The sequence below is a fragment of the Ambystoma mexicanum genome, chromosome 8 (genome assembly GCF_040938575.1).
Source record: "Ambystoma mexicanum isolate Mex_15411 chromosome 8, UKY_AmexF1_1, whole genome shotgun sequence".
NCBI lineage: Eukaryota > Metazoa > Chordata > Amphibia > Caudata > Ambystomatidae > Ambystoma > Ambystoma mexicanum.
The window spans coordinates 640580301-640607640 of NC_090929.1; the positions used below are offsets into that span (position 1 = coordinate 640580301).

At 44.6% G+C, this 27340-nt stretch overlaps 1 protein-coding gene across 1 annotated transcript in view; it reads left to right on the forward strand.

The window, feature by feature from the left end:
- VWA5B1 (von Willebrand factor A domain containing 5B1) overlaps positions 1-27340 on the forward strand; it is a 1692038-nt gene that overhangs the window by 345958 nt on the left and 1318740 nt on the right. The gene's annotated exons all lie outside the window — the stretch shown is intronic.

The window sequence follows — 27340 nt, forward strand, 5'->3', positions numbered from 1 at the left end:
CTCTGTCAGGACCACCTTGTAGCACTTCTCCAACTTTAACTTGGTCTGCTTCCTTGCCAGGCCTACAATATCTAAAGGTTGGTCACTCGGGTATACACCCCCGCCCGAACAACTTTTCCCAACAACAAGTGCTTTTATTGGTCAATGGCAACTGACAAGAGGTCACAACAGCTTCACAGCTTTCAATAAATGACAGCTTCAAGACTTTCAACAACTTTTCAAGGAAGACAAGGTGCACATTGAAGCTCTTGAATATTTTTCTGTAAATGATGTTCCTTTCCTTCTGGATAACTGTTTCCAGGAGTGCAGCCTTTTTGCCACTCTTGTTTCCCCACTTCACAAACCACCAAAGACTTACAGGGATAGGTTCACTTTCTACTTCTCCCTTGGTTTTGACAAGATGTGGGCATCCCAACTTGTATCATATGTTGTATATAACATGGGTACTTAGTTTAAGACTTCATATCCCTTGCTTTAGCCCTCTTCTGCTGTTTACAATATTGGCTAGATTGTGTTTGTCGTATTCCCAGCCTCTCTTGGCTTGGGCAATGCTTACTGACACCAACTCTCAATAAAATCGCCCTCACAGTTGGTTGGGTTTGCCACTAACTCCCCATTTCAATATTATAGTCATTTGGCTTTTGTATTTGAAGTTTTTGCTGCTTTCCCCTAGTTAGATATTCAGAAATAACTGGGGAACCATTTTCAGTCTTACGCAAGTGCTGCCTTTGTTGTTTTACAACTGTTCGGTATTGAAAATAAACGTGTGGATTACTCTCTGTAAACAAGCAGCAGGGGCTATTTTAGCAGTTTAGAGTGTACTTGGGCCCCATCAAAATCCTAACCGCAAGAACAGAAGACTCACCATAGGGCAAGGTTTACTGTCGTTAATATTAATCAAAATTACATGGATCACACTAGAACAACACAACAGTTCCATGAACTCTCATACTCCAAATGTGTGTCACACCATTTTAACCATTAGTGATGTCACAAAAGTTGTGTCCCAAAAAACCCAATGGGGAAGGGAATTGGTTAATCAGTGAAAAATATATATATAATATATAGGGGTTAGTAAACCTATTGGATAGCCATATCTGGTGTCTTCTCCTAGGACCACCTCTAAATGTAACAAATATAAAGTTGCAGTTTAGCTTGAGGGTAATTGGCTACCGCAACATAGTGTGCTTAAGGTGAAAGGTAGCTAGGGATTGGGCAGAACAGGTCTTCTCGGTCTTGGGACCTTGGACAGCTACCAGACCAAGTGAAACTTCTCAAGGCAGTGAGAATGATCACAAAGGTGCTGCGTGTTCCCCACAAGTTGCCATTTCTGATCGCCCAGGCCCTGAGACAGAACATTCTGCTTTGAGCCTGTATAGTAATGGTATCCTTCCACCTTTGGTTCGATGGGAACAGCTTTCTCACATCTACCTCAAATGAATAGGTTCAGTCCTGTTCTTCGATATCACATGTGTAGGCACCACGTAATGTAGCTCTCCTGCTTGTAATTATGAGACTTTTAGGCTATATCACTTGCAGGTGCCTTATCATCTTGGCTAACTGGAAACTTAAATTCTCTGCTCATCCTTGGTGAGGATGTGCAACATGGCTGTGCAGGAAGCTCTGTTCGTCTGCTTTAACTGGATCAATCTGTCAGCCTTTCCCCATTCACTTCAATGCACCTATCGCTTCCAACGTTGTTCTTATGGCCATCCATATTAGTGACAATTAAGCATATGCAAGCTGGTTGTACGTATTCCTGGCATCTTGTGGGATCTGCATAGCAAAGGATATATGTGTGTATGTCATTCCTCTAACTCTTATGGGTCACGTGCATCTGCTTCATGCCTATCTGCAATTAACTAAAAGTGTTGCTGTCGCTTTGTGCATTGATGCCTATATGCTTCATGTCTAACGCATATACGTCATGATGTCCGTGGTGATGTCATCAGCTTCTTCGAGGTTATAGTCAGTCAACTTGTTCAATCAATGATAACTGTATCTCTTCCATGTCATCGGTCGGGTACAGTTTGAATGGCTGTCTGAGTGAACAGAGTTTCTCACATCTGTGATACATCATCAATGGTGAGGAAAGGCCCAGGAGTGATGTGCATCTGTACATTGGTTCTCTCTAGCTTGGACTATTGTAAAAGCCTCTTTCTAAATCTACCTGCCTCTACTCTCCGCCCTCTGCAACTAATCCAGAACAGGACTGCGAGACTTGTCCTTGGCCTCAAGCCCTGGGATCGTATCTCTCCAGCTCTGAAATCTCTCCATTGGCTCCCAGTGGATGCAAGGATTAAATTCAAAACCCTCTGCATTGTCCACGAGGCTTTCTGGGTCCTGGGTCCAAAATACCTTCAGCTATCCCTCCGCAAATACCTTCCCTCTCGATCTCTTCGCTCCTCTACCTCCAACTTCTCAGGGTCAGTCGTTTTTCAAAGAAACGAGCTGGGGATACATCTCTGTCTTTGGCTGGGGCCTCCCTCTGGAACAGCCTCCCTGCCACTCTAAAACTTGAGGAGAACCATCTCCAGTTCCGGAAGCACCTCAAGACCTTCCTCTTTTCTTCTGCCTTCGCTCTGCCTCTCCCCTGCTGATCTGTTCTCTCTTGGCACCATGCACCTGGCCACTCTCTGTCCTTCGGGCCCAGGTACCTGCTCACCCTGCCACCCTCCCGCACTGCCTCTGGGCCACCCCTTGCACTGGGGTCTGTATCTGTACCCATACAGACCCCCCTTTATCTTAGTGCACTTATCAGAACTTCCCTGTCTGCTGCCTTAAACCTAGCACTTGCAAATTGCTGGCTGCACTACCACTGTTTGTTGCCTCTATTATTTATTTATTGTTATTTATCTGTTTCTCCTCTGCTTCGCACTTTCCACTCCTCCCCGCTTCCATGCACTTTTCCCCTCCCCCTCTTCCATGCACTTGTGCATTCTCAGTGTCACTGGGCCTGTCGGAATAGAAAGTATATTGTGCCTCCTATTGTAAAAAAATATATTTAATATTGGCCTACGCCAAGCTGCTTGAAAGTCGCTTGCGAGAGAAATCTGTGTTGCAAGGTCCTGACCTTTAATCTATGTAGGCCGCCATTTTAGGTCAAACCGCCATTTTAGGATTAGTTGTGGAAAAGTCACCCTGTGAGCTAAAATGGTGGACGATGTCATTGCAAAATACAACATGGCCGTCTTGACCTCTGTACGTAGCTAATGTGTAATCTGCCTGCAGGCCACTTGTTGAGGTCTTGAACTGAGACCTCGTCCTTCGTTGACCTATGTGTAAAGGGATCACTCGTGCGATGAAACTAATCCACAAGCATATATTGAGATAATGTGTTTACATACTGAACGAAGAACATCTGTCTTACTACATTGTATTTATGTTTAAGAAGGCCTGCATTCAGAACTTTAGAATACACAGTTAATGCATACGCTTGTTGTTACATGTATTAAAGACAAACCAGTTATATGTGGTTATTTGAGACTCACCACGAACCCTAGAATTGGTGATGTATAAAGTAGAATATTAACCCGAAGTGGGGCTGGACATAGTGCCCACAAAATGTATAAAAAGCGAATGCATTCTAATGTACAGAGTCTCTCACTGAACACACTGAACCACGCTGGAGTTCGTTGTGTTGTACTGAGGGCCGTTAGCTATCTGACTTTGCACTGTTTTTGTAATTGAATTCAGTAGAGAATAAAGTACTTTGTATGTTCCTTTGTAACCCGTGTTCGTTGTATTTCCATTTGGGGTACTTCGCCTCGATATTTTATTTCTGTTTTCACAGGCCTAGTAAGATCGCTGTTTTGTTCTCCCCTTTTCCTCTCCCTTGCCTTGTCGCGCTCTGAAACACTTGTGTACGAGCGCGGTAGAAATAAAATATCATATCATATCTGTAATTTTCCTGTCTTCGGGCTCCGAGTCTGGTGGTGGCCACAGGGGCCACACTTGTATCTCCCTCTACATTTTCATTCACATGCCTTTGCAGAGAAGAGTCTTGGCCCCTGAAGGTTCTGGTATTGTTGAACTGGAATACACTTGTTTCTGTATCTGATATCTCATCCATATCATTCATAGGCCACAATAATGGTGTTGAGGCAGCAGAGGCCACCCCCACCTAAAATGAGGATAGGGCTAAGATAGGGAACCTGGTTGATCCACTGTATACCACCTTGGGGGCTTGCATCATTTAGTGGGTGGCAGTCCTCAGCTCCTAGGGTCACTCCACTTCCATCCCCTACCCTCATGCTTGTGGCTTTGTCACATACGCTCCCCATTCTCTATTGCTCCCCTTCAGAGAACTGTTGTCCTAGGTGAAAACCTTTGGTTGCCTTTTACGCCTTCATTATTGGTTAGAAAATTGGATTTTGTCTATGACGTCCTGGGGATATTTTCAGGTGTCCTGCCGCCTCCTCCCGGTTCCCCATTTGAACTAGTCTATGTGGTCTACCCTGGGGTTTACTATTTCTGGGCTGAGAGATTTTGGAACTGCGTTTGCCCCTTCTTCCGAGCTCTATTCAGCTAACGTAGGACAAAGACTAGGTTATTCCAGAATCTTTTTTTGGGGAACAGGAATCACAGTAGCTTCTAATAGGACTGTTTCACCCTCCACTTTTGGGCCAAATTGTGGCTTTTGAAAATCTTATTCTAGTGTACACACTTTTTGAGGTTGACCCTGTCAGTCAACAGCTGCTCAAGGAGGATGAGATCTAATCAGATAGCTGTTTGTTGGCTCCCAGAGACAGTAAACCAGTTAGGCACTGATGTCTACAGTGGTGTACTCTTCCTCTACTCCTGCACCTTGGGCCTACATGCACAGTTGTTTGCCAGGTTCGTCTTCAGTCCCTCAAGCTCTTTCCACCATTCCATCTTCCCAGAGAAAGCCAGGGGAATAGTAACCAGTGCCCATGGGTTCCTCTGGGTCTCTTTCTAGGCATGCCCGAGCAATGTGCTCCATCTCCTCACAGGCACAGCACTTCACCACCAGGCTCTTCATTCCTACAGGTTGTGGTTGCTGAACACGCTCTTCAAGACTCCCACTTGTACTCAGTTGGGTTGATTGGTGCTTTCAGTTCCTGTCTGATTTCTAACCTCGGGAGGGAATTGTGACCTATTGGAAGGATTGTCTGCTCGCCTTCAGGATTCCCAAGCTGGTTTCTGCTGTGATTGGTGCTTCACACTTGGTATGTTGTTACTGGTACACCCCGGGTGCTCAGTGCTCATTTGGACAACATGTTCCAGTGCAGGTCGCCTCACAGTTACTTTGTTGAAGGTAATATTGCAGCTACTTGCAAAATGGTACTATGTTGAGGGTGTCCTTCAGCTCCTCTAGTGTCACGTCTTGGGATCCATTTTTTCAATCAACTTTGAATCCAATACAACATTTACAATTGAGGCTTCCTTAGGCTGAAAGTGCCTGAAAGTGCATACATTAAAGTTTCTGGCTGTGGTGCTCAGGATCATTGCCTAATCGCTTCAGTATTCCATATTACAGATTGTTATACTCTGGATCACCTTCTGGGTTGAATATCTTATGGGTGGCGCGCAGATCACCAGTCAACAAAGGAGCAATAAACCATCTTCAGTAGTCAGCTGCCCCCACTACTCAGTTCATCTTGGTAAAAAAAGGAACCTGGGTCTTCTACTTGCAGGCTAGCAAGAGGACGGTGTGGCACTTAGCAGGGTTTAGCTACCAATCACATTCTGCTCTCCAATAACAGTTAATTGGCCAGCAGGCAGTTCCTTCCGAACACCCTCTAAGGACATTTTGGTATCAGTGTTGGGTCTGGTTTCGTCTTCCTCCCAGTACAAAGAGGGTGGCTGTCTTTGGAATATGGTTCAGATGAGGCCTTCTGAATGGACAACCTAGAGCTTAGGTCTTGGTCCCACAGCATGGGAAGTAGACTGACAGCTTGTCTTGGTTCTATGACTCTTCAGTCTGGGCTCTCATTTGTGCTCTCGGATACAAACTCCTCATTATGTAGTCTTTTATCAATGGCTAGTGAAAATGATTACCCCTTTTCTGAGTAGGAGGAGACCGGTTTGGCTAAAGGTATAGGGGGAGACAAATGTTTTGGTTGGACCTTGGTTGGACATTTTCCATTTGAACACCTACCTCTCATTTACATCCTGGGAGAAGAATACAAAAAAGCGGCTTTCATGCTTCATGCAGGATTCCTATTGGCAGGATGAAGAGTTTTGGCTAGACCCTGTCTGTGCATGCAGGTCTATGCTCCCACTTCTGACACCATTTTCAGAGATAATGAAACAACTGACAATTTAGACCAGTTAAAGATTTACTGTCAGCTTTGTTTAGCTCACACAAACAAGGGAATAGGTTTGACTGATCCCGTAGGATGACGTTAGGAATGTCACGACTCTTGCGAGGTATCTTGCCCAACCCCTTCACTTTTCTTAAGAGAATGACCCACATTCTTTTCACCCTTCTTTTAGGTCGGAACCACTTCCATGATGGTTGAACAATCACTCACAATCTCTGGCATTTATAGTGTCCCACACTAGCTTTTTGGCTCAGTCTTTCTGGTAAGCAGCAGATGTCCACAGGATCACGTGTTGGTCCTGCTGGAGTCTCCCACTAGGTTCCTCCACTTTGTACCCTTACATTTCCAATTGGGATCAGGTGTTTGCTAATATTCAGGGAGTTAAACCTCAGAGTATGTTAGCATTCCCTTTCTCTATATGTGATGGCAAATCATCTCTCCTTGGCATATGGGTAAGGCCTCTATTTCTATTTGCCAACCTGGCTTTGACTTCTAGAGTAGATTTTTCTCCATCAGATTTTGAGAATGTTCCTAATCCAGGCTGCAAAGGACTTCACTTCCTTGTGCTTTCTACCTGTATGTACTCCTTTCCTCCCTCTTGAAGACCTTCTACATCCACCTGCCTGGCTTTGGTTTATCTTTATCTCTCCCGCTCCCCTTCAGTTCTTGGCCTTTCCTTTCCCTCCTCAGTTGCTCTCACCCTCTTTCTCTTTATTCCAGTGTTGCTCCCTCCCCTTACTTTATATATTCCACATCCTCTTCATTATCCTTTATTCTGATTTTTCTCCTTCTTCCACATTTCTCACTGTATTTTCTCTGTCTCCTCCTCTCTGCCTCCTTTTGCTCCATACATTCTCCTCTCACTCTCGGTGAGTCACCCATCTCTCTTCTCTCTCTCTCTCTCTCTCTCTCTCTCTCTCTCTCTCTCTCTCTCTTTCTTTCTCTCTCTCTCTCTCTCTCTCTCTCTCTCTCTCTCTCTCATTTTCTCCCTCTCTCTTCTCCCTCTCTGCCTTTCTGTCTCTCTCTTTACCTTACTCTCTCTGCATTCCTCCTCCTCACTCCTCTACGCCTCTTTTCCACACTGCCACACTCTTCTCTGCACATGCACCTCTACACTCTGATGCCTAACTCCACACCTTCCCTCTGATGGGCTATGCTTATATAAGTCAGCTGGGCTATGGCCTGACTGTGTAATTTTATCAATGAAATCAGCTGTATGCACAGTGCAAGCTGTGTGACGATTAGGTAGAGCTGAGGTGCACTGAGGTTCCTCAGGTGCCCTGAGTTGCTCTGTGGCCCACTGCATGGCTCAGCGCTCCTAAGTTAGAAAGCTTATGTCTGCCGTCTTGGAAACAGTTCTCTGCAGTTCCTGGCTGGATGCCTCTCTGTGGTGCTGCTAGACATTCCACTTTTATTCTCACCTGATCCTGATTCTGCCTTCTACCTGCCAGTCCTAGGCATCTGAGAGCCAAGTGAGCTGAGGCGTAGCTAGGATTGTCTAACAAGTGGGGCCTGAATCTAATGAAGTTGGGCACATCACAGTGACATTAATATCTGTAAATGCCCACACAACGCTGCTGCTTTCATAGTTTGGGTGGGCCTTGCATACTCAGGCCCTACCCTCTCTACGCCTCTGGAAGTGAGCAGAGCTTGGGCCGGTGTCGGTGACTGATGCTTGTGAGCCTGCGTCTCTTTAGACCCTGCCAGTCGTTGCAGCGTCCCAGTGCCGCGTGGACTCCCGTGGTTACAGGTTTGTGAGCTGTGTGCCTTTCATTCCTCCAGCCACTGCTTTTCTTATCTCCTATGGGATTTACAGGCCACAGTAAAGTTCTTGGGACTGTACGAGACCCCCTGGAATTCGGAAAAGGGATGAATGGAAAACATGGGGGACCCTCTGTATACCACTTCCAGGGTCCAAAATGTTCTCCCGCTCCAGCAGGTGGTGGTCCCCAGTTCCCAGGGCGACTTTCTCATAATACCTACATTGAATATGGAACCACTGCAGACGTTTCACAGTACAGATAAATTAATGACTTTCATTGGTAAGATTTATTGTAGTGGCTTTAATTGTTCCGGCTGAAAATTCACATATAAGACATGCTGTGGGTGAGAGAGCTTTGCGAATGCAACTCTAGACAATGCATCTCAAATGGCATAATTTATGTTAGCATACATGACATCTCCTATGACATTACCTGCCGTTTCAGTGAGGAATAGCTTGGGAAGGCACAAATAGTGGAATACGCGCTGAGCAATGTGAAAGAAAGAGCTGCTAGGAAGGTGGTGGGTAAGGGTTCATGGGGTTTTCCCTGTACATCTGAACAAAAGAACAAGCAGCATTTGAATTTTGACACAATGGGCCTCATTACGGGGTCCGGCGATAACCCTGGCGGTGCTACCGGCGGGTTGCCGTCGGGCCCGGAAATATTTACCGGCACCTGATTTCCGGTGCCACCAGGATTTTACAACCCCGGCAGCCCAAAAACTCAGGTGCCAGTAAAATGTCAGTCCCCATTCCCATAGAGTCCCATAGGACTCTATTGAAGTGGGTATACGGAAGCACTGGCACCGTTGCTAACACTGGGTCAGCCCTGTCGGGCACGGCGGCTCCGGCCGGGAGATCTGTAATATGCCGGTCCGGAAAGGTCGTAATGAGGCCCAATGGCTTGATAGACTCAGAAAACATGTAATTGAATCAGCTGTCTCTATCACCAAAGCCAATAACATAGGCAGTTTGGAACTGATCCATCCCACCCCCTTCCCCAACATACCCTGCAATTACTCATTGTACGAATAACTGGGAGGGGCAGCCATCTCAACTAACCTCTTTGTCATGCTCTTAAGATTTTCCCATCTCATGCATCACTTAGCAAACCATTGAATGCCAGTCTTTTCAAAGGTCCTCTTCCTTTTGTTCCTACTGTAGCTCGCCCACTCTGCGGCTCACACTAAGAATGAGTGACCAATCACCCATGCTAAATTCCTGCCACTCGTGGCTTCCTCTATCACAGGGGGGGGAATCATATAACCATCATTGGTGGGCCCTACATCCTCAGTCCTAACATTTCCTGTAGGCACCCGAACTCCATTGCCCACATCCTTAATTCCTTGAATGCTTGCCCCTGACTCTGCTGCCATGGTGGCCACCCCTATTCTGAGTGAGTGGGTGCCGTAATGTTTTGGGTCCCTCCCTAACCTTCTCAACAATATGCCCATCACTGCTCGGAAACTGAAAAACTGTTAGATCTTTTTTGAACTTTTTCCTTCCAGAGTTAAAAAAAGAGGTAGAATAGGTGGTAGAGTAGTAGTTAGAATAACTAGGGGAGATGGAGAGCACCATGGAGGGAGATGGCCGAGAGAGGAAAGAGGGAGAGAGAGAGCGAGAGAGAGAGAGAGGGAGAGGGGGACAGAGAAACCGCACAATGTACAATGAACTCATCAGGAGGCCAAGCAGCAAAACAGATGCAGACAAATTAGATGCACAACGGTTAAACACATCGGCAACAGGGTATTGCACTGTTCCAGCAGCAGAGGAGGAAGGAAGACGACTGAGGTGGGATGAACCCTTCTCCGGAATATGAGGAAAGTGCCTTAAATCCCCAGTCACAAGGCACTTCATGAGATTGCAATGTTATAGCAGCTTGAAACTTCCACTCAGGACCTGCCCAGTCCTTCACTCAGAGTGCTCTTCTGTTCAGCACAAGTCCTAGGTCGCATCTGCCATGCTCACTCTGCCTTTGGCTCCCCACCTACGCTGTAACCAGTCTGGAAGGGGGACCTTTTACTTGCCCGGCTGTTTGGCAATCAATCCCGTTTCCTAGATTCTAACTCCAAGACCCTGCAACAACTCTTCTTACCACCAGTGGTGCCCAGTATCTGCTGAGGCTCACCCCCTGGCCCTGAAATAAGTGTGAGGTGCAAAAAAAACCTCTATATCGTTGTCCATTACCAGGGTGCAGGCACAGTGTCCGGTGACCAAAACCAGTCATACAAGGTAGGCACCTTTAGGTCACACCCTCCTCAGCCCGCTGAGGCGGTTGCTGTCCAAGGGTCCCAGACACCCACACCAAAGGCCTATTACCTTCCAGATGAGAAGCCTGAGGCAGTTTTCACGCGCCTCTTAAAAGTGTGCCTGCAGCACTGCTCTCTTTCAACTGTGAATGCAAACTGTTTGCCAGGCAATGCTCCCAGTTGCACTGAAGGGGGATAACAGTTCTTCACTGATCAGGGGTACACTAGGACCAACTGACCCCCTGTGCTCCCCAGGTAGGGTCCTTGCCTACAGCTGGACTCTTTGCCAGCATGTTATATACCCTTCTGCAGCTTGGGCTGCCTTGATATCAGATGCCTGCTATTCAGCTGCACTCACTGCCACATTGACTATAGACTGTCATGTCTTTTATTGCTCCAGGTGCCCTATTCTTGGGGTAACAGTGCCCATGAGTCCTTTGCTTTAATGGCCGTGATTACGCCTACCCGCTTCACCAGGGATCCACAACGTTCTCTTGTTGTCCCACCGAGAGCCACTGTTGCAAGGCTGCTGCATTACCGGTGCTGCCTCACCCCTGCAGCCCATGCGTGAGTCCCATCCAAGCGGGAGGAGGGAAGTGAGGGAACAGCCACAACAGGCCTCCTTATATCCCACGATGCCCCTATTAGCAGGTGTGATGTCTGGTGAAGTGTGAGGAGCATTGGGGCTGACAGCTGTGATGCACGTATTAATGCGAGTAATAACTGACACAAACAGACAGACTGGAGTTAGAGCCGGAACTGCCATTGGCAGGCTCCGCGCTCGTCTTTATTTTCAGATGTCCACGTGAACGCGGTCACGTGAACATCACATTCCTCCCCAACATTTGGGATAATTAATCAAACATAAATGATATTCAGTATTTAAAACAAAAATGCTCAACATCAGGAAAACTTTTAAACAATCTGTTCAGACCATAAAACATCAGTGTTGATGAGAAACACTTTTATAAATCATTAACATTAGTCCTTTAATCTCTATTGGCTCTCATGTGGTCTTCACCAATTACAACTGCAACTTTTTGTAGATACTATGAAGAACATAGTCTTTCAGCCTCGTCAACGGTAGTGGTTGTCTCCTCAGCATGTACCTCTCGTTCCTCTCTTGTATGGGAGTGCAAGGCATTTCTTAGTTTTCTTCTTCTTTTCTCATGTAAGATGGAGACCTGCAATCTGTCTCTTCACTTGGTCCTTCATGAGAGTGATTGTTTTGAAGTGGTTGATTTTCATCGCCACTGTTTTCTCCTTTTCTTTCCTCCCAAAGAACTGACAATATTTTTTGAAAATGAGAGGCATTTCTTGACACAGATTCTCGCCCTCGCATAGGTGACAAGAGGCCATGTTTTCGTTGGGTTACTGTCGACATCTTCCCTTTTCGATTTCTAGTTTTCACTAGTACGGTGTCACCAACTTGTATTTTACTTGTCACTGCCTTCTGTTTTACATCCTCTTTTGCGTTAATTTATTGCCTCTGTAGCTCACTGTTATCCCAATCAACCTGGGCTGGTTTCCACAAAGAGTGCAGGGGCAAACCACCTTGGATGGGTACTTGGAACATCAAGTCTGCTGGGCTCACATGAGTAGAAGAATGTGGCGTCAGACGATACGTCTGTAGAAATCTGTAAAGTTCAGGAAGACACCTGTGGCCTCTGTCTTTTGCAATTCGAATGACTTTATTGATAGATGCCATAAATCGTTCCACATCTCCATTTGCTTGAGGCCAGTATGGTGTAATATGATGATGACGTATCCCTACCTCTTTTACATATTGGTGAAATTCTTTACTTGTAAATGGTGGGCCATTGTCACTGCGAATCACTGACGGAATGCCATGTGTAGCAAGCATTTTTTCCAAAGCTGTGGTAACTTCTTCTGTTTCTGTTGAGTATACCAGTTCTATTTCAGGATACCTAGTGTGTTCATCAATAGCTACTAATAAGTAGGCTTCATTAGCGATAGTACAAAAGTCAATGCTAATAGAATCCCACCGCCGAGTACTTCTTGGCAGGTATTCCATGGGTTCTGGCAGCCCAAAACGACGAGAAGATCGGCAAGCACTGCAGGTCTCTATGAAAACTAACACTTTTTGTTGCATATGAGGCAGCCAGACACGTGACTTTAGATATGCTAACGTTTTCACAACACCCTGGTGTCCTTCATGTGCCAGCTGAACTCCTCTCTCGTGTAATGATAGTGGCACCACAATTCTATGCCCTTTTAGGATCAACCCTTCTTCTGATATGGATAGTTCATGGCATATCCCAATGTCTGTAAGAAGTCTTGCGCTGACTGTGCCCTTCCAGCAACAGCCGATAGGAAGGTCTTCCATTCGCCTGTCAGAGCAGCAGTTTTCACAAGCTGTAAACATGGATCATTATCTGTTTCAGACCGGATTTCCTGTAACGTCATGGTTTTTGGTCTAGCCAGCTCAACACTTTGGCAGACATGTTCTTCAGTAATCTTTGCAGTTTCTTCTTCAGATGCAGTGTTTGCTCGTGGGTGGCGTGATAAGTAATCTGCTGGATTATCGACTCCTGCACAATATTGCACATTTAAATCAAACTGTTGCACTTGCAGTAGCCATCGTTCAATTCTTGCAGGCGGGTGTGGAGCTGTGCCTCCGAAGATTGGGATGAGTGGTTTGTGATCACTGAGTACAGTTACTGGTTGTCCTAGGATATACACCTGAAAATGCTTACTTCCCCAGACAATGGCTGGTGCTTCTTTTTCTATTTGAGCATAGTTCTTTTCTGCCGGAGTGAGTGCTCTGCTTGCGTATGCAATAACATAGATTAGTCCATTCTTGTCTTTTTGTGTTAGCACTGCTTCTAAACCAACTGGACTAGCATCCACAAGTAATTCCGTTTTACGAGTAATATCAAAAAATGCCATGGTTGTATCACTGGAAAGTGACTCTTTTATCTTCAGAAAGGCTTGTTCTTCTCTGACGCCCCATTGCCATGCAGTTTTTGTTTTTGTAAATTCACATAGTGGGGCAGCAACCGTGGCAAGATCTGGGATAAAACAGCCACAATACGTAGCCATGCCTAAAAAACTTCTTACTTCCGATACAGTTAAAGGTGCTTTTGCATTTTTGATATCGTTTACTTTACTGGGATCTGGTGAGACACCATTTTTATTGAATACATAATCAAAGAAGCTCAGTGGTTTCTTTGCAAACTCACATTTCTCAACATGGAGTGTGAGTCCTGATTCTTCCAGTCATTGCAAAGTCGCTGCTAAACGAGTTATATGTTCTTTTTCTGTTCTTCCATAGACTAAGATATCATCACTAATGTTGGTGACACCTGGCAGCTCCTGGAGCACTCATCGAATTTCATTCTGGAAAATCTCTGCTGCTGAGGAAATCCCAAAATTAAGCCGACGATATCGTCGCAGTCCTACATGTGATGAGAAGGTGGTGATGTAGCGTGATTCTTTGGCCAGCCGAATCTGATGATAGCCAGATCGAAGATCAAGCTTGCTAAACACAGTTGCACCAGTGAGGTCTACGATCAATTCATCAACTGTTGGCGTAATGTTTCATTCTCTGCCAATAGCTGCATTAGGAAGACGCATATCAATACAGATGCGCACTGCATTTGGTTGCTTTGGTTTTGCCGTAACTACCATGGGAGAAACCCAGGGGGTAGCTCCTGTCGTTTTTTCGATAATTTTTTGATCTTTTAGTTTATTCAAATCAGCCTCTACAGCAGCTCTCATATGAAAAGGGACCCTCCTGTGACTCACTGCTCTGGGTTCAATAGGTGGGTCAATATATAGGTTCACTGAATGGCCTTTGAGGCACCCAATACCATTGAAGAGTTTTTCATGTTTCTTTAACAGATTTCAATCTTCTCAGGTTGTACTGCAAGATTGAACTGTATTACCTCTAGTCGTTCAGCTGTGGTGCAACTGAGCAATGTCTCAATGCCAGCATCTACAACATGGATCCGAGTTTTGCAGCTTACACCACGATATGAGAGTGTTGTTTTAAAATATCCTGTTACGGAAAGTGGCTTCTTACACCCATATGCATACAACAGGACTGAGCGCCGTTCGAGGATCGGTTGTGGTTTCAGTTTGTCAAATCTGGAGACAGGCATGACATTTACAGTGGCTCCAGTGTCTATCATCATGGTAACTGGAATGTCCTCCACTAGCACTGTGCACCGTCGTGACTTGGCACCACTGTGATTATTATTGTTTCCTGGTTTCACAGCTGATATCATATGCACTTTCTCTTTCTTCTGATTGTAGTTCCATCTGGAGCTGCTTGGTGATGTCTCCCTGCTAGATTGACTTTCTTCACTGCTGCTAACACTGTCAGACTCTTCACCTCCAATGGCACGTGCTCGTCCACTTTTGCTTTGCCGGGGTTTGTCTTTTGTTCTTTCCCTACAATGCTGTTGCTTTTCTCTATACATTGGCGGTCCTCTGTTTCCTACACAATTTCTGTATCGTGGTGTTTTCCCCTTGCCAGTAGTATCTCTAGTTGTCTTAGAACTTAAACATACTGACGCGTAATGGTTCTCTTTCCCACACTTATGGCACGTAGTGCCGTATGTAGGGCATGACTCATTTCTGGTATGTTGTCCTCTTCACCAGATGCCCTCTCTCAACTTCTTGTTGGCTGATTTTCCTTGTGGCGTCTGATGCCCCAGGGCATTTACAGTTGGAGGATTGCTCTTTGACAGATCAGCATCTAGTGGTAAACGGCGTATAATCTGCTCCATCTCTGCCGCATGTTGCTCTGTCCTTTCACGTAAACGCACCATTGTCCGAATATTGTCAAGCGGGAGATCTTCTTCAGCTAAAACTGCACGCCTTAACTTCTCCGAAGACAGCCCGTGTATAACTTGTTGCTGGACTGTAAGCTCCTCATCTGGAAAATCACATGACAAAGCCATCTCTCTCAGTTGGCTGTGAAAATCATCTATGTTTTCTTGCGGGCGTTGTCTAGCTTGACTCATCTTGAATCTTTCAAAATCATGGGTGGCTTTTGGTTTAAATTTCTTCGTGAGGATGTCTCTGGTAGTGGTGTAGTCATCATCTGTACCTCGGTTTGGCAGGGCATTGAAAATGCGAAGGGCAATGGTGGCCAGGTTAAGCATAAGGAAAGCTCTCTTCATCTCTTCATCTTCAATTTTTCTTGTGTGGAGGGAAAGTTCAAACTGTTGTAGCCACAATTCCCATCTAAGGCCAGTGCGTGTCCCAAATGGATAAAAAGGTTGCTTGAACGTACCCTGTGCAGTATCTAACCACGTGTTAGTATCTGGGTTCCGGCTTTGGCTTGGCAACCTCTTTGGCGTTGTGATGTCATCTGCCATGTTTGCACTTATTCTTTGTCACTTCTTTTTTTTTTTTCTCTTTATGACAGAACATAGCTTGGCTGTGGATGAATTATTGATGCCACCACATATGTGAGGTTTCTAACGTGCTCTCCCTTTAAAACGAAATAGTTGCGATGCTATGTTTGAGTTTAAGGTTTATGACACTGCCAAATTAGCTTATGAGCCGCTAAGTGCTCAGTACTTGCATGTGCTGTGTTGTTTCTCCCACCTGTGGCAGAAAGTTTGTGTCTTTTGGTTGGTTTGCTGTCTCTATAGGTGCTCAGTGCTAGTATGTTATACTATTATTTCACTGTTGCAGTTTTTTCTCTGAGTTTATAGCTGGGTTCCTACTTGTTGTGCTCTCTTTTCCAGATAATGTTCATGGAAAAAAAACTAACTCTCACACATAGACTTTTCTCTCTTCAGATAAATTATTTCTGTGTGAGAGGAAGAAAAAAAAAATGTTTTTTTTTTAAATGTCAGCTCCTCCCTCACGCGTTGTGTGTGCGTGCAGGGGCACAACTGGTTTTGACTGATTGGCCGTTAGCTTTTGCACAAATGAAACAGGAAGCGTATCACTTACTATTTAAGTCCGCAACGGTGGGCTTATGACATCTTTTTTTTCCACGCTCCCCGACTTTCTTTTGCCCGGCGTGAGAAACTCAGCCAGCCTGGGCTGTCGGAGGAGCATAACTACCTGCTGATCTTTCTGCGATGGGTCTGCTGAGAAATCCCCAGCCTTGTCGCCAATGTTATGTCTGGTGAAGCGTGAGGAGGATTGGGCCTGACAGCTGTGACGCACGTATTAATGCAAATAATAACTGACACAAACAGACAGACTGGAGTTAGAGCCGGAACTGCCGTTGGCAGGCTCCTCGCTCGTCTTTATTTTCAGATGTCTACATGACCGCGGTTACATGAACATCACAGCAGGGTCCCCTACCTCCGTACATCTGCGGGCCCGGGTACTGCTGCAGTCTGTGCTTGAGGACCCTGATGAGGATCCGCTGCTTTGTCTGGTTACACCAACTAGGACCGTGGTGTCTCGGGGTGGATGCGGTGCAGCAGAATCACTCGCTCCTCACCATACGCAGGGTGAAGGTCTGCCGCCTCTCAGCTCTGTTTGTCTTACGTCCGCCACCTTTTACAGTACAGTATAAACCATTGCATTTGTACAATAAGGGTCATGTAAGAGTTTGATATTGGGCTACAGTACTGAGTGTTATGTGCTTGTTACTTCCCATTTGTGAGGGCCCATGGCATTGAACATAGTATGTTTTCTCGCACGTCAAGACTTCGGCCACAAGACCTTATCTGTGCCCACAAACGATTCCAGTCCCTGCATGGCTGCCTCTGTCCCCAAAAAGCAAAGATCATTTTCAATGGACTTTGAAACCCAAACTGCCATCATTAGGAGGCAATCACACTGTAAGAAAGTGGCGAAGGAGTTGCCATGACCCCTGTCACAAGGTGAGCAAGAATTATTATTCAGTCTGATACAAAAGAGACTCTTTTTTTAACACTTTTTTTCATTTCTGAGTTTGTTTGCAAATGTGCATGTGTCCGGACCCACTTAGACAACCCAAAAAGGAATGAATATCACTTCTGCCCAGATGTTCCTGACTAATTCTCTAGTGTCCCTTGTATATCTCGCCCAATTTCCATCCAAGTGTGTTGTATGCTCAATGTTAGGACTCAAAGGATAATTAACAAAAGAAGGGAAAACCAGAGAAAGGTTCTCCCTATTTGTTCCTGGGACTGACTTTCCTCCAGGATTTTGTTACATCGACCCTCACCTGTGTAGGCAGCCACCACTAGCAAATTGCAGCACTTCCCCTTTCATAGGGCCAAATGTCTTCAAACATAAACAATAATAAAAATGTACTTAAAACCTCTTACTACTCAACAAAGGCAGCTTCAAAAACCAATGTCAGATGGATTCCCAGGGTCTTTACCCAGAATCACTCACAGTCTCAAATGGTTCTCAAGGGAGCTTGTACCTTGGTCAAGGATCTTTTACTGGCTTGTCTACCACTAGGCAGATCTTTCTCTCTGCTATTAGCAGATAACCATTCTGGCAGCTTACCATGCCTCATAGTGGGCTTCGGAGGCTGAACCCCTGACCCTGTACTACAGCCTTCACCCTGGGTCCTAATGCTGTCTCCAAACACTCCCAGCAGACTCTTCACTTCAACGCCCTGTCACATGCTCATTCCTAAGCGAGCCTGCTGTTGAACCGCCTAAGTGGATAGCCACTTGCTCTTTTCTTCTCCTTTGATTTTCACATACCTTATAGGGTTGGGGTGCACTCATTCTTCTCTCTACTCCACCACTTCTGCCCACCCCTCCTCCTTCTCAGCTCCCTCCTCTACCTCCTCTACATAACTCTCCCCTCCACCTCCTCTGCAGATCTTCCTTCCACAACCTCCTTCTTATCACCCCTCTCCAACACCTCCATCTTCTCTCTGCCTTCTGCCCATTAGTTTAACTCTCCACCTACTCCCTAGGTCTTCTTTCAACTACCTGGTACAATTAAAAAAAATAAAGAGTAAGGTCCTCCAGGTGAGAATACCAATATAACAACAAATGGACCAATAGATGAGAAAGATGACAGAGTGCTATTGCTTGTATAATTCACAACACATGATTTTAATTCATCATATATCAAAACATCACAAAAGTTGATATCTAAAACAAAAGCTCATAGCCTTTATCCCATCATTAAAACTCTTACGCACTCATTCATACGCACAAGCATTCTAATATCTGCACAAAAGTAATGGTCTCACAAAATTACCATATCCTACAACACAATATAATTATAAATTTAAACCCCTCTGATTAACAAATGTGTCTTTCTGTATCTGTTACAGGAGATCCAACAGTTGACACATGTTTCGGTTGAAAATAAGTTGGGCATCAAATCTCTTGCCCTTCAATTTCAGCCAACCTTCCTCAGGACAGAGGACACCCAGCTGTTTGTTGCCTGGCAGGAGGATGGGTTTGAGCAATGTGATCTATTCTACCAAAATGGTGGAGGCGAGTATGGAAGTACTAGGATGAATCTCATGAAAACTCTGTTTGGAAATGATTCATAGATAGACATTCATGTCCAATACGTGAATCTTTATACCCAACCAGCAATGCTCATCTAGGTTTGTCGCGGGAGAGTCAGCGTCTTATTAATGAGTCGCCTGGTGTAAATGTGTACATTGATGGATGATCCTCTAGTCTGTAGACCACAGACTTGTGGATTTCTTCAAATCTTGTTGGCCAGAATAGCTTTGCAGCAATCACAGCCGCGAATGCCATCTGTTGGTCACTGGATCTCCACAGAGTTAAAGTCACTGCAATTCAGAGAAGAATGTACAGGTCCCTAAGAACCCAGAGGCAGTAGAAATTGTGGCAGAAGTCGTGAAAGCGGTGCAATCCACAGAGTAAACGTTAAAGAAACTGGTGAGTGAAGCCTGGCATTCTAACACTGCAAAGGCGATTACCAAATACCTAACCAAGAGAAAACAATTGTTGAATTCCTTATCTTATGAAAGCTACATCAAAGAGTGGTCGAGTGTGCCAACTTGTGATCACCAACGGAAGACAGAACTCTATCCTTTACTTTCATATGGGAATACAATTCAATACAAGCCTTTAACCGAAGAAAACTACGTTAGGAATTGGTTGCATGTGCCTAATTGTGATTTCTAAAGGAAGACTGAACTATATTCTTTACTTTACTTTATTTATTTATTTATTTATTTATTTATTTATAATGCGCCAGCAGCCCGCAGGCATCAGGGTGCAGACATAGACACAGTTAACATAACAATTAAGACAGGCAGAATTAGGAAATCAGTGGAGTGCCACTTTAATGTGGCATACCTTTTTGAATAAAAAAAGCTAAAGTGTATCTACTAGTGAAGAAGAGGACAAGCATTGCCCAAGTTAAGCTCCTCCCTGTTTTAAAAGTGAAACAGCCTTTCTCAGAGTCAAAAATCAATCTAAATATTACAGTGAAATTACTAACAGTTTAATTGGCCTAAGATACATGTGTGCAAGCATTACCTGAAGCTAAGAGCGTGGCACCAAGACCTCTGGGTATTTACTTGCACTGACACTTCGCAGAAAGGTGAAGGTAAAGCTGGGGAAGGGAATCTGGCTGCTTGTATACCCTATTTGAAGTTGACACAACCTGTAGTGCCAAAGACTGTGGAAGACAGAGAGAAGTGAGTCTTAAAGGCAAACCTATGTTTTTATTGTGGAAGACAGACAAGAGAGGCGAAGAGGCTGCTCATTTTGAAGAGAGATATTCAGTGGAAGAGTGCCTTGTCTACTTGAAGGTGTTGAAGTACTTTAAAGTATATCTTGTCAAAGCCTATCTTGAAGTACAAATCTCTGACGTAATAGTAGTAGTCGAAAGTACTGAAGCCGTGTTGGTATATCTGGTTGTCAGTAGATGCAGCATTGTAGTAGCCTAAACAAAGTGAAGTACTGTGAGACAAAGGTGACCGTTCTCATGGTAAATCAAGTAGAAGTGAAGTTGTTGAAGTGGAAGTAGCAGCACTGTGAGATCATCCTGATAATGTGATTTGTGAATTCTAAAACTGTTATTAAGGAAATACTAATTGTTAACCAAGAACTGTACATCACTGAAAGTTGTGGATATTGCTTTTCTTTTTAACTGTGGCAAATCGTCTTGAAGAGGTGGCAAATCATTATGGTTTGTATTACCATTGGTGCTATTTGGTGGAAGTGGAAAGTGGATATTTCACCAAGGCGAAGAAATTTGCTATCATTGGAACTTTGGTTGACAAACCTTGACCTAGAAACATCCATAAATGGTTTGAGACATTTCTTTCTTCGGTTGAATATTATCAGATTTGCCCTTGAATCCTGGGGAAGGGAATGCACCCAGCACACCAGAAGGTTATTCAGAAACTGTGAATGTTGTTTATGTTATGTTATATTGCCATATATTGGGCCTCATTACACGGAAGGCGGTAATCCAGGGTGCTATTAGCACCCTGGACCATGCCGGTAAATTACCGGCACCGCCTTGGCGGAAAGGGGATTTACCGCCCCATTCCAAGGTTGGAGGGGCGGTAAATCCCCCTTCCGCCATTGCCCTTCCCCATTCCCATTTCTGCCCCATAGGGCTCTATGGGAATGGGGAAGGCGCTAATTACGGCACCGCAATTTTGCGGTGCCGTAATTAGCTCCGAGGTCCCTTAGCGGGTTGGTACTTAACGCCTGCAAGAAGCAGGCGTTAATTCCTCCAACCCGCAAAGGGACCTCGTAGTACGGCGGTAAGGGTTAACGGTCACCGTTGCCATTAACGGTGACCGTTAACCCTTACCGCCGTCCGTGTAATGAGGCCCATTGTCTTTATATATTTGTTGCTTAGTGTGAGGGCCAGATATCCTGTGTTACAGTGTTTTCCTTTAGTTTTTGTTAGGCAGGGACATTCTTATCAGAGTAGGAACAGTGAGGCATTTCATCATATTTATTTTGAGAATAAAATGGCATGTTTTGATAAATCATCAAACAGTTGTCCGCCCCACATTACTGACCCCTCACAGCTCTCACTGAAGCAAATGTTCTCGCATGGGAGCAAAAGATGTATTGCGTGTCGAGTGATATTAAAAATGCTAATGCCAAGACTTGTAATCAGGACCCTGCAGAATGGGGAGTTAGCAACATGAAGCGAATATTGAAACTGAGTCTGTTATGTCCCAAGAAGCATAAAGAATGAGAACAAAAATAAACAACATTTCAAAGAAACAATGTTTGTATAAGTTATGCAGCATGGATGATGGCAAGTCCATATTTAACAGATGTGGGTTGAAAGGACTTTATTAATATAATTAAGATATTTATTGAGCAGGAACTTAGATTTGGGAAGCAAGGGAGCACTTTACAATAATAGGGGGAAGAACACTGTGAAGGGAACAGGGAGCTAACAACAGGGGAGGGGTAGGGGTGGCAATTGGGCAGCAAAGTTTCTACAAGCAACCAGGGGAGGAAACAGTGGGGAGCACATCTTTTGAATGCCATCAAATACCCTGCTGTAAGGTTAGAGTGCAACAATTGTGGAACCAGGAGCAATTTTTCTGAGGTGTACGAAGATAGTGCAGAAGATTTTGTATTGTAGATTCTGAGTTAGAAGGAGAACAGTAGCGTCATTTCACCAAAATGCCAAGGGTAGCGGAGGTGACATCACGCACCCAAGGTCATCACAGGAAGTGATGTCATATGACCTTTGACCTCGATGCTATCACATGATATCTAACCCCCCGTTGTTAGTACCTAAACTGACAGGTAAGTATACAAACACAAAAAAGCTTATATTTCATGAAATACGAAACAGGTACTAAATCAGATACAAGACTTTTTTAGATACCAACAACATTTTAAGAATGGAAGTGCCTTAATATGCCATAGAGAGGGTCACGTTATGACAGGGGTAGACATAGTAGAACCATTATAGGCCAGGGAAACTGCCATGCATACTCTACTTTAGCCTCATGCCAAAGTATTGCCAATTTATACCAATTGTTGCTGCACATGTCAGGTAATCATTTGCCAAGTAAAGCCCATATTCCCCGTGCTGTCACAGTACACAGTGGCTATTGTACTTTGTAGGCTTTGAGGATACTACCACCCCAAGTCTGTAATAGCCTTACACCCTATGTACTGTCAGAATATGTAAGTTACAGCTTTATATATCCAATTGCTTCTTTCATATGCAAAGTGCATCCTTAAATGTCCAATAATGCCACCCAGTCAGTTAATGACTCATACACCTGGTATGGGTTAAGGTCAGAGCAACTGCCAACTGACACAACACCCACAAACTTTATTAAACAAGTAACACATAACCCTTTATTTCTTTTTTTGATCACAGAAAGACTTTCATCATAATATCAAGGCCAAGTTTGTAGAGGAAATGTAATCAATCAGATTTTAAATAAAAGGTTCATTTTTATATAAACTGAAAGGGAATACATACATGGTTCATCGTCAGGCAGCACAAGAGACTGACACCACACCATTGTGCTTCTATATGCCGCTGACCTCATATGGTGTTCACTATACCTGCCTGAGCTATATGGTCAGTGGCCATATGGTTCAGTAGACCTTAATAGGATTCAAACCTATGACTGGCAGAACAAACATAGACCTCAGCAGAGAGCATGTAACCCACTGAGCTTTCTTATAAGCTATCTATCCTTAAAAGTGCATACCAAAGCATTTGGTAATGTGTTCATTATGGGGGTTAAAGTTCTTATTAACATAAGACTTATTATGACAGTGCTTAGAAGCAGCAGGGATATGTCATGCCACACTAGTAAACCTGACAATAGTAGTGCTTTATTCTTTTTAATAGGACACATGATGTTGGTGGGAAGATATCCTCATAAATGTTTCTTTTTAACTGCACCATTGATTCTACAGCATATTGTGTCACAATTGGATAGCTCAGAGAGTTGAAATCATATGGGTTTTTTTCTATTCTTGCTGCAAAATGTGCTGTAAAATGTGTTGTTTCGACATGGGGATGGGTACAGCTTCCTAGCATCACTCAGTGTGGGAATCTCGGCCCTTGTAGAAAAAATGAAAAGCTGCCACCCATTGATATATGCACAGTAAGTGAACATATCCTAAAGTGAAATATACAAATGTAGTTCAATTGACATTTCCCTTTAGAAGAAAGTGCATAAGACAAATGAGTATTTGCCTTTCAAAAAAAAGTAATCAACACTGGAAAAATAACGTGAGAGGAGTGAATTTCCAATAACTATGCTGGCAAAGTATAGAAGGTGCCCACTTTTGAAAACCCAACAATTTATAATGAAATATTCCAAGTACAACAAAATCCAAACTGGAGACCTGTGCTTCGATGACACTTAGGGCCTCATTACACGGAAGGCGGTGAGCCATGTAGCGCCATGGCTCATGCCGGTAAAATACCGGCACCGCCTTGGCGGAAAGGGGATTTACCGCCCCATTCCAAGGTTGGTGGGGCGGTAAATCCCCCTTCCGCCATTGCCCTTCCCCATTACCATTTCTGCCCCATAGGGCTCTATGGGGAAGGCGCTAATTACGGCACCGCAATTTTGCGGTGCCGTAATTAGCTCTGAGGTCCCTTAGCGGGTTGGTTTTTAATGCCTGCAAAAAGCAGGCGTTAAAGCACCAACCCGCTAAGGGACCTCGTAGTAAGGCGGTAATGGTTAACGGTCACTGTTACCATTAACGGTGGCCGTTAACCATTACCGCCTTCCATGTAATGAGGCCCTTAACCTCTCATCCTTACCCTTCTCACCCCCACGTTTGGCTTCCAGCAATACTGTGTTTTATCAAGCAAACTTGAAAAGTACACAAACCATAGTAAAGCACTCACTCAGATATATAAACCATTCTTGAAATATGCTAGGCGAACAATTTACAATTCTGACATTATTCCCCCCACCTTGAATGGAAGGCTAAAAACACCAGCATGCAATTCAGCAGAAGGCAAAAAGATGACGTGTGGATTTTGAAAATGTACTTTCAAGACTTAAACACTCATAACAAAAGGTAATGTGGGAAAAAGTTACCTGCTTGTATTTCAATGTTTGACAAAGTCATGCTTCATATATAAGCAATGATGGTGTCAGTGAAGCAAGGAGGAAATGGGTTTGGGGGCGCTGGTGACTGGGGAATGGCAGATGCTGAACCTGGCTAATTAACCTATATTAAAATAAACATTCCATGGCCAGAGATTTGAATTTTCCTTTTGGAATCTATGGATGTTAAGAACATATATTATGGAATTAATAGAACGGTCTTAATGATAGATATTTTCCAGAGCATATCAATGTTTTTTATGCAATTTCGGAACTGCACGATGAATAATACAAATAAATAAATAAAATGATAAAAAATCAGCGCTATGTACTGTTGGTCAGCAAGTTCTAAGCACAGCTAAAGCACAGATCAATTTGGCAGATGGGTGAGGAGCAGGTGGATTGGGATTTTGGCCCACAATTTGATGAAGCAGCAAAGCCGCAATTAGAACTCTGGTGCCCATGTACGCACTACATTGTGGTTCCTCTTTTGAAGTGATAAAAGATTCATAGGAATACGTGGTGCAAAATATAAGTTTAGTAACTCTTCTTTTTTAATATGTATTCTTGAGCTAGAGTTATCATTGCATGTTGGGCTCAACAGAGCGGGTATCTCAGCAGCCCCCCGCTTTTTTCCCTGCAGACAGTGGCATTCTTTGAAGGCTGCCATATGTACTATTGAACCATACTCCCAAATGGTTCTTGTCTGGCAAGGGATGCGCGTTATTCTGAAAGTAAAAATTAGAAATGGATGTTCATGCTTTCAGCTCCCCCTTTCTAATACGTTGGCCCTCCTTTGCGGCCAAAACATACTTTGTGTTAAGGACCAGGGGCTGGCTAATTGGAGGTAGAAAATTAAAGTGATAAACAGGCAAAATTGGCGCGGGATGTCTCCTACCAAAAAAAAGGTGAGGCAGCTTCAACTGCCTTTGGTAAAAGTTTCACTGCAACCAAAACAACTCATCTGCTTCTCGCAGAGAGTGAGGTCCTGTTTCCACCCTCCTGGCCATCTGTTGTTTTCCTGCACATGTGGAGTTTGTGCCTGGCTGCTGACCATTCCATAAGGTAGGTGCACTTTCTGTGCATTACTGCACCTCCAGGGAAATTATTGAATCTGAAAAATTGAAAATTGAAAAAAAAGAAGAAAGAAGGAAATTTGCATAAAATTGTTGGAAAGGACTGTTTTATTTGGCATTTTCATTGTGCTGCCATTTTTTGAGCTTTTTAATGCTTGGAGCTGCCTTGCTATTTTGAAAGCACAAGTGTTTCCCACTTTTGTCTGCTTATTTGACAGTTTTTTGGCCTTTCCAAGATGGCCGCCGTGGTTTTCTTTGTTGTGTAGGCAGGCTGGGCTGAACCACCTCTCCCTGTTCTGTGCTCCCATTGGTTGCTGAGGGTTTTCTTCCATCCATTCAGGGAGTGGCAGGCTTTAGCCAGCCCTTTCAGCAAAGGCCCACTTCTAAGGCCCCTGTCTGCTTCCTGTCCGCTTCCGGAATGCTAATTGGGTCCTCCCTGCACCTTAACCACATTGATGCTGCCACCTCACTCCTCTAAGAAATCTAGACTGCCTTGACTTTGCCTCCTCATAACTATGGGTTAGTTCCCTCCTTATGGACTCACTCCTACCGCCTTTGACTATCACTGTTCTTTTTGCCTGTTACTCCCATATTGTCATCCTGATGTGCAGTGCTTCCTAAAACCCTTTGCTAACATCTGATTCCAAGATTAAAAAGTCAAATATTGCTGTTTTTGCTTTGTGCTAAAAAGTCAAATCTTGACGTTTTTGCTTTGTGCTAAAATTCAAATCTTGCTGCCCATTGCGAAATTCTCTGTATTTTGCTTGTATACTGAAGCTTCACTGTAACTTGCAAGCCCAGTGACCTCACCACTCTCTTTTGTCCCAAACCTACCAGCCTTAGCCCCCCCAAGATCTCCAGCCTCTCCTCACTTCCACCGCCATGGCGCTTTCTATTTCTCCTATCTTTTCCAACTGATTCTCTATTGACTATCCTTCCCTTCTTACTAAGTCTGGTAAGAAGAAGTTCAAAAAGGATATCTTGGCCTCTAACCCTGGTCTTCCTATCACTGACACCTACTCCAATGCTTCCTCCAGACAGACCCTCACTGACATCCTCTTTGTCGTTCCGTCGCCAGATCTATGGACTCCTCATATGGTCTCTGATCTGCCCTATCTCCTCCTCTTCCATTAATGGTGGCACTCGCTGGGAAGTTCTCATGGCTTCCTTCGACTCCTCTAAAGTCATCATTAAGGTCTACCTAAATGGCACTGTCATGGTCCAAGGCCCTCAGGCCAATCTCCTCCTCTTTGATAGTCGCTTCCCTCGCTTCATCAATTTCCTCTCATCTCCTGCTATCCCTCCTCTCCCCCTTGGCTACCTTGCCATCTCTCTCCTCCTCCTCCTCTGCCCCTCCTAGGGCTGTTTCCCCTCCACAGGGCGTACCTCTGATCTGTACCCCTCCCCGGAAGGTCTTTAAGGCTGGCAACCTTCTTCATATTGCCACTCTCCACTCTTGCTCTGCTGTCAAACACTCCTTTGACATCTGCCACCTCCTTGAAGAACTAGACCTTGATGTCCTTGGTCTTACTGAGACATGGTTCATGGCTAGCTCTGTCACAAGCTTTGACACTCTCCTCCCTGATGGCTACAAGATCCTCTCAGCACCCAGATCCTCCCGGTCCGGTGAGGGGGTAGCCCTGATCTTTCTTGAGTGGATCCCTGCCTCTATCATTCCCACTCAGACCTACTCCTCTTTCGCATGCCTTGGCTTTAGGCTTTCTCTCTCACCTACCCATTATCTTACTGTGGCTACCATCTACCGGCCTCCTGGTCAAATCACCTAATTTCTCTATGAGTGGGCAGACCTCTCCTCCTCCCTCCTGGCCTCTATCACTCAAATCCTCCTCCTCTGTGAACTCAATATACATTTAGACTCTCCTTGTTTCTCCTCTCTACTCTTCCGTGACATCTGCGACTTCCTCTCCCTGTCCATCCCTGTCCATCCTCCCCTCTGGCCCAACTCACTGCAGGGCACACACTCGATGTCTTGATCTCCTCTGACTGCCCCA